Source organism: Porites lutea, chromosome 9, assembly GCF_958299795.1.
Source record: "Porites lutea chromosome 9, jaPorLute2.1, whole genome shotgun sequence".
Classification (NCBI taxonomy): Eukaryota; Metazoa; Cnidaria; class Anthozoa; order Scleractinia; family Poritidae; genus Porites; species Porites lutea.
The window spans coordinates 7,580,572-7,588,999 of record NC_133209.1 but is presented as its reverse complement, the minus strand read 5'-3'; the positions used below and the strand labels follow the sequence as shown (position 1 = coordinate 7,588,999).

Genomic DNA, 8,428 nt, shown 5'->3' with positions numbered 1-8,428 from the left:
GCAACGACATAACTTAAAAGTAAAAAAAAAATAAAGGCAGTCTTAACCAACTGAGTATGTCTCTGAAGTCTGTAAATTTGTGTATAAACGTACGTTCTGGATCAAATTCTTTAAGCCGCAGAAACAGTCTTCTACACAAGAAAATATTCTTAGCTACAAAAAAACATACTCTAGACTATTAAGTTTTTTTTATATAGATCACGTATGATGTCAAATGTGGTAAGAACAAAAACAAAGTGGCACACGTGAGGCGCGCCCCTGTGTGTTGATAGTTGACGACGGCAGAAAGAAGCGGACGGCAAAACGCTTGTGTGCGACAAACGTGACGGAGCTATTACTTGCGTGTTCTGGCGGGAATTCACTTAACATTAAAGTGCTTTGCTCTTCTATAAAAAGATATGTTTAAAGGAACAACTCGCTGCACAAAATTAAATGCTGGTTAAATTTAACCTTAAAATGCTACGCTATCATATTTGTGAAAGCTGACGCACAAATAGAAGAAGAGTGCCTACCGACTATCTTCTATCTACAAGGGTATTCTTACCTAAAGCTTTATTGTAAGAAACTGAGTAATCAGAAACCTACGTCAAATACAGTTCGCAAAAATGGACTCAGGGGATCCAGGTATTTGCCCACTCAAGAGGAGGCACTCTAGTAGCTCGCGCGTATATGAACGGAGGAATTGGTTCGCTCGGAATTTGCTCAAAAATTGTCAGCGTGCATTTGCATGAGTCTTGAGTAGCCTATGGTGGCTCGATGAAGAAACAGAACAATGTGGACGACAATCTGCTGTCTGTATGATCAATTTTGGCCAAATTTGCGATATTTTATCTACCTCAGCGGCACGCGAACTCAAATATTGTCGACGGGAGACGAAGATCTTTCATCTTCGGTTATATTTTGGGGGATTTTTCTCGGGAATGGTCGTGTTTTCTAATGAGTTCTGCAGCGAACTACGAGGCAAACAGTTGAACTTTGAGATGTGTGTTGTTGTCGAGGAAAGATGCTGGATTTACAAGCTTCAAAGGTAACTCGAAGCAAAAGTTGTCAGTTTACAAAGAAACATATGTAAATAGCGCCATTTTGTATCGACTGCTCAAAGGTTTTAGCCATTCTTCCATAGTTTTAACGCTGTTTATGCTGCTTTCTTGGTTTCAAAATAAATCTTGTGTGACATTGGATCGGTCTTTTATACTGGCCAGTTTGATATATGTTGTTATTTGGAGTAATCATATATGCGGTCAGTGATAAACTTTATAGGCAACTATTTTGAGACATATTTTTAGTCAAGTCTTAATTTGTTAAAAATCCTCAAAACTAGGATTTCGGGGTTTTTGTTACCGAATGCGTAGTAACTTCAAGGAAAATATATCCCCAAACAGTCTGCGTCAAATTTGACATCATACTATTAAGATCGATGCCAAGAAATAAATTCTTTCTTGGTAGTATTTTTAGTGGTCTTTTCCTTCCCAGGAACTTGCCAAGAAAAGGGTTAAGGAAAGTATTTACAGTTGAAATATACAGTCAGTATGACAGAAAAAATCTCGATTTGCTTGAACTGGGGCCGCATGGAATCAGTGGGTAATGATGACGTTTCTTTTGTTTGCGTCCGCAAGTAAGAGATGGTTAGGATGACGTAAAACAGAAAAACCTGAAGGAACCGCTTAAGTAAAGGTGCGTAAAAAACGGGCAACAAATTAAAAAACGTGCAATTTGTCTTGCAACATTGTTGCAGAACAAGTTGAATGCGACGTTGCGCGTTTTACCACCAAAACAAACCTGTTAACAACCTGATTTGTTGCAAGAGAGGTTTGATGCTGGTGGTAAAACATGCAACATCGCTATTCAACTGGCTTTGCAGCAATGTCGCAAGACAGGTTGCACGTTTTTTATTGCCCGTTTTTCCGTACTTTAAGTTAGGTAGACTTTGTTACATTTCTTCTACAGTCATAGTTCGATACTCTTTTGCGTTACATGTTATCAGTGACTTTCTGTGGAGTAGCTGTTTTGAAAGTTGTGAACCAAAAGACACTCGTTAAGCGCAGATAAAATTATATAGTGCGTATAACTGCTTATGTATAAACACTAGGAGACTTTGCCAGACACGAGTTCACAAATCTTTGATTGGAAACAATTTGTCACATACTCTTTTTCTCTCTTTGAGAGAATAAGACTCAGTCCAACAAGCAAGAAGAGTAAAGCAATGGCTAGCTTATCACTAGCAGAACGAAGGAGGATTACAGAAATTCGCCGACAGATAAAATCTCTGATTCTGCGCTGACTTATTCCCTGCTCACAGATGTCCTTCTAAAAAGTTAAAAAAGAAAGACTAAAACGCACGAGCGCGAATTGATGAAACCTTTGAATTTCTAAGGTTTACTTTCCGGCAAATAAAATGATCATGATACGAACTGTATGTAAAAAGTGAAAGACAAATTGCGAAAAATTCCAGGGATTAAATCTTTTCTTATGGTTTAGAATAAACTATTTTCGAAATTGAGAATGTTTTGACCAAAGCTGTGAGAATCGAACTGAATCAGTGCATAGAACCTTGCGTTTCCTTTTCTCATCTCACCTATTGTATAGAATATGTGTGAAAGTCTTCATTATGAATTGGTATATTTCAAAGAGCTACACAACGACTAAGAATGGTTTTGGCCGACAATATACAGAACGGGGGCAGCTGTACTCAGGCATGTTAAAGCATGGGTCACCTCATAATTTGCATAATTTGGCATTTGAAACGGATTGTTTTGATCAGTCATTATGAAACTTGGCAAACAGTTTGAGCTCGTGGCCTTAGCAAGATGTGACATATTTATTGTTGAAATATTAGTCACGTGACCTGCAAATTATCGTTAACGTTCAAAGTGTTCAAATTAAAACGGGGAAAAGGAAATGAAAGAGTAGCAAATACTCTTAGGCACCAGTGTTTTTCCCATGTCCTGGATATTATCAATTAGCCCTGCATGTATGCCTAAGTGGAGTAGGGATTAAGAAATAAAGAAAAACATGTCACGTGACTTATAAAAGACTTCAAAAATAACTCTTAATGAAAATGCTTTAATCCACCTGCAAGGCTAATTGACAATCCAGACAGTTCCGCTGACAATTCGATGACAAGCTTTCTAGGCTGAAGCTTAACAACCTTGCCCCGTTTGAGAAAACAGGTTTTGTGACGCAATGGTCCAAGGAATGTCACGTGATGCTTGGGATGAATTTTCCAAACCTAAACTAAACTACACATGGCGTAAAAGGTTTGACGAATCAGTACGTGGTTCTTTGATGCGGGAGAGATTTGTGAGTTGACCTGCCTTGCTTCGCTTTACGTAAGAAAAGAACACCAAACAAACAACAAGCCGCAAAATTGTATAAAATGGTGATGAATTGAGCCCAGGTTACACAGAAAAAGCAACAACAGGCCCAAGTTTACGTAAGTAAAATTTATTTCTATATTTATGCCTACATTTCTACGCTTTAACAACTATATTGAATTTCTTATGCAAAGTCTTTAAATCGTTCGTAATATGCAAAGCAGTACTGAAACACGCCGTAATATATGCACCGAGCTTGGGTCGCCAGTTCCCAGTGTGGCTTGCAACTAAAAGAGCTTATAAAGTGGAGTATTAGTAATTATATCTCCAGTTCTGTCGCTTAATTCTGCAGCTGAAGACAGCCCACTAAGACTTTTGAGTAACTTCTTAGCTAGGCGCTTTCTTTACCCAAAGCTTCTTAATTTTAATAATTTAGGTAAAAGCATTTATTAAAATAAGACACAGTTGACATTTACCTGCTTAATGCTGTTCCTATGTAAATGCAAATTCAGGGCATTCTCATTAATGCCAGCAAGAAAGATCTTAAACAAGATGCACGCTGTTTCCAATGTAAGAAATATCAAGGTAAATTTGACTTCCTCTTTGTTTAGTACGTTCGATTGACCGACGTCCTCTGTGAAAAATCAAGCGGGTGAGTAAACTATAAAATCTCCTGATTGTTCATTCCTAAAATTTTCGAGTACAGTCGTACTGTGTTACTTCTCCCAATACAGTATAATTATAATTGTAGCGAGGTACATTTTGTGCGTTCATATCAGACTAAAACGTGAGCATTCGATTATGCGATGAATTCAACAACGAGAAACGACAAAGGAATTGGGGTTTTGGCCGACACCTATTGCATATTAACGAACAATTCTTGTAAGGACCATTTGGAAAACAGCAGCGAGAGAAAGGCGGATCTTAATCTATATCAGGATCAGCAATGCGAAATATGGCACTTCGAATTGAGGGCAAGGCTAATCAAACAGCTAAGGACTACAAATGTATTTGCTCAATATTCCGACTAGACCAAACTAGTCTTCATCAGGGGCTAGAAAAGCTAAGTAGCCCCTGATGAAGACTAGTTTTGTCTAGTCGATATATTGGGCACATAAATTTGTAACCCTTAGCTGTCTGATCAACCTATTGCAAATCCAACCTTAGCACACAATCATTTCCCCCTTTTGTTTCGTTTACGATTTAGCGTTGCGCCTTATACTTAACCACTACGAATTTTATTTAATCAGATGTCTCAATGCTTCTCGCTACCCCATGCTTCCTTCGACATTGTAAAATTTGACTTGAAAGGCATTACAATACAAATTGTTCTCCGTGGCTGTTAAATGGGGTACATTTTTACTAAATAAGTATTGGTTACGTTTATTACGTTTTTAATCGGCGAATATACAGCGTTTTACAATTCTGCTGAAACAAATTACGATTACGGTTGTCACTATGGTTGTGATAACACTCTGGTAAATATAAAAAGCTGACATTTTTTCACCTGCGCTTTAAAACGGGTCACACGTTAAGGATGTGTGTTCTGTCGTGAATTGTCGTGATGTCGTGAATTGTAATACCGGTCGTAAAAATTGTAACAACAGCCGTCGTAAATTGTAACGCCTGTCGTAAATTTTAGTAACCGTCGTCGAGAATTCAGATAACCGTGCTATCGTAAATTGTAATAACACGCCGCGTGTCGTAATTTGTAATAAGTCGAGCTGTCGTGAATTGTAATAACACATTGTGGTATTTTGTAATAAGTGTCAAAGTTGATGTTAAGTATGGCAAGCCAAATGTAGCAATATTCAATTCGTTTAATTTTATATCTAGTTTTGTATTTTGTATTCAACTTGTATTCAACATTCAACTATTCATTTTATATTCAATTCTTTATTCACCCGTTCAATTATCTAGTTAACAATTTCAACTATTTATTCAGCATTCAACAATTCATTCAACATTCAACTATTCGTTTCAAGTCAATTATTACTCGAGGAGAGGGCCCTGGGAACGAGTTCATCTTTCATGAGCCCTCACTGTTTCTGGTCAGTCATAACATCCGGGAAACCATCTCCTTCCCGCGTTTTACAATAGATCGATTTATCAGACTACAATGGAGGAAAATTTAAGACGCTTATCAAACTGCTTGAACCAGGCAAGCCAAGTAGTCCAGGAACTTGCTGCAATAGCGGTAGAAATGTTGTCGTTGATGCTACTGCTGGCGAGACGTCCACAAGCACAAATACAAGCATCACAATGGTGGGACAAGCCGCGAGTGGAGCCCGTGCAATGATGCGCCAGTCCACAACCAGAGGACTCTATTCTCGTTTGAACAGTAGAGAACGACTTAGAGCCTCGTCGTCCAATAACTCTGCTCCTGTAAAGTCGAAGAGAGCGAAAGTTGAAAGTTGTAAGGTATTTGAATTTGTGCTGTTGAGGCTGGATGATGAAGATGATGAAGAACTGAACTCAGATAGTGTTCACTTTGATAGTTGGATGTTGACAGATGAAAGTACTGTGTTAAGAGGATTTGTGACTCTTAGTTCGGAAGACAATGAAGAAGCCATTAGAAAGGCAATGTCTGACGCTATACAGATGAAATAGTCAGCCGTAGCAGGTTATGACTTCGTGTTCCTAAAAGCAAACAGGAGAACAATAACACAGCCAGTGAATTGCCACGAGTACTCGTTCAAACAGGTAAAATCACTGGCCGGTCAAGGGGCTATTTACCTCAGACTGAAACATGGCTTTGGCTTTCTTCTAGACAATCAAGGCTCAGATAATAGTGGCTTAAAAGATAATGACGTCAGTAACCACACAGAGAGAAGCATGCCCATATCCACTTTGCAACCACCACAACGCCCACAGGAAGGCAGGAACCACACTCAGAGTAGCCCGTTATCCATCTTACATGGTTCACATGTGAGCAGCAACCACACACACAAAGTAGACCTGTATCCACCCTGCAACCAACCGACGGACCACAAGCAGATCTTAGTGATCGGTCATTTCTGATCACTGGACAGAGCAATTAAATCCTGAATGCAATCACAGTCGTTAGCTTTGCCAATCTGGAAGGAGCTGTTGCAGAGTGCATTAGCATCTGTAAGAAAGACAATATTTGTAATCCTGTGGAGATGCTAAGGTGTGCCCAGAAGCTTATTGTGCAGGGTCGTCCCTTGGATGTAAACTCACCTGACCAGCCACTGGATGGTGAGACTAACTTTGTTAGTATATACCCATTTAATGTTTTGGAATCAGCTATAGAAGAATTCAAAGATCTTCAAAACCCAAGACTCACATTGGAAGTTTCATCCTATGGAGAACAGGCCTATGATGCTGGGGGTCCAAGGAAAGAATTTTTTCGGCTTTGTCTTAAAGAAATACAGCAAAGGCTCTTTGAAATTGGACTGCGCGAACTCATGGCCCCAGGAATATGAGTTTGCTGGAACTATTATGACCTTGAGTATTCTTCAGAATGGAACCACCCCACGGTTTATTCCTGAAGAAATTTTGCAGGAGATTTTTTCAGAGGATTTTGCATGGCCATGCATTGCAGAGCTTCGGAAAGGATTCATGAAACTTGGTCTATATGAAGTTGCAACGAGTCTACCAGTCTTTCTTTTCCTGCTGCGTGCAAATGAATCAAGAGACGACAGACGACAGCTCAGCATCCTACTTCTACGGCCATCATTCTCAGAGGAAGGCACAAATGTACGCAAGTATGAAAATGATGCCTACGCTGCATTCTCAAAGTATGTGCGAGAAGCTGCAAGTGGAAGAAGGAGTAGAATCACTCTTGGGAGCATTCTACAATTTGCAACTGGGATGGATGAAGAACCACCCCTTGACTTTGAACTACAACCTAGTATTCAATTTGTTGCTGCTAATGAAGGGATCAAGTGGTCTTTCATTCCAAAAGCTAACACTTGTAGCAAAACAATGTTCTTACCAAGGGGCTCCCACAGTCGTTCTTTACCAGCTGAGAAGGAACTCTTTGAAGCTTATGATATTGCCTTTACAAATACCTTCTTTCATAAGGAAACTGTACATTTGATACAGCTTTCTCTGTACTTGTTTGTGCCTGGCTTTGCTGGACTAAAGACCTTTTGACTTATAATTTACTGTTTATAGTGACAATTCGTTCACATTTTCAGGCAAAAAAAAACATTATTATAACAAGGCATAGATCTATATTTATAAGTTGTTTTGAAATTCAGATAGCCTCCTTTTGTAAAAAAAAAAAAACATTCATTCTATAAATTTGAGTGTTGCTTCGTTGTAAATGAAGAACACAGAATGGAATAGCATAGTGAGGGGAGGTTTTTATTACCAGGTCTGCCAAATAATTCATCCGATTCCTTTTAACCCGAGTATTATCGCATGATTCATTTATAAAAATAGAAATTCAAGTTTGTTATGTTTATGTTTACAATAGTTTATCTTTATTCCAAAGCAATATTACATTACGAAAGTATCACTGTATGGTTGGAAGAAATATTTTTAAAAATGTTAAATCACGTGTTCATCATAATGTAGTAAAAATGAGCTACACTTTAGTATTTAGCAGAGCACTACACGTTGCTATTTTCTTTGCTATTGTTGGTTCCAGTTTGAAGGAAAATTTACTGTCTTGAAATAAATTTACAGTTGACGAGAATGTTGCTTTATTGTTCATGTAGATTTTTTCAGTTTAATGGAATGTTCCTGGCTTTGTATCAATTGCTTTGTTTTCAAGAAGAGATGTCCTTTTCACTGTTGTTAAAAAGATAACACTGTACCGAAAGCCCTAGTGAAAGAATCACAAAATAGTCAAAACATTTGCTATGAGCACATTCGTTTGCAGATTATTGGAAGGTTCTGCAATAATAAATTTAAAAAAAACAGGTTGGGAAGTGACATCATCTATTTCTGAGTTAAATTTCACAGTGTGTAAAACCAGCTAATTTAGTTTGGTACATAGCACAAGTTTGCGTGCTGTTAGCAATAATATTGCCCACATTGTTACAAATTGGATAGCCATATCGACCAGACAAATTGCTATCCACTGCATTACTATCCATTGGATGGTGCTTTATCCAGTGGACAGCGAACAACTGGGGCCAGCT

General features: G+C 38.4%; 1 pseudogene; it reads left to right on the top strand.

The window, feature by feature from the left end:
• The first annotated feature begins 5,423 nt into the window (after nt 1-5,423).
• LOC140947956 (uncharacterized) lies at nt 5,424-7,433 on the top strand (annotated as a pseudogene).
• The last annotated feature ends 995 nt before the right edge of the window (nt 7,434-8,428 follow it).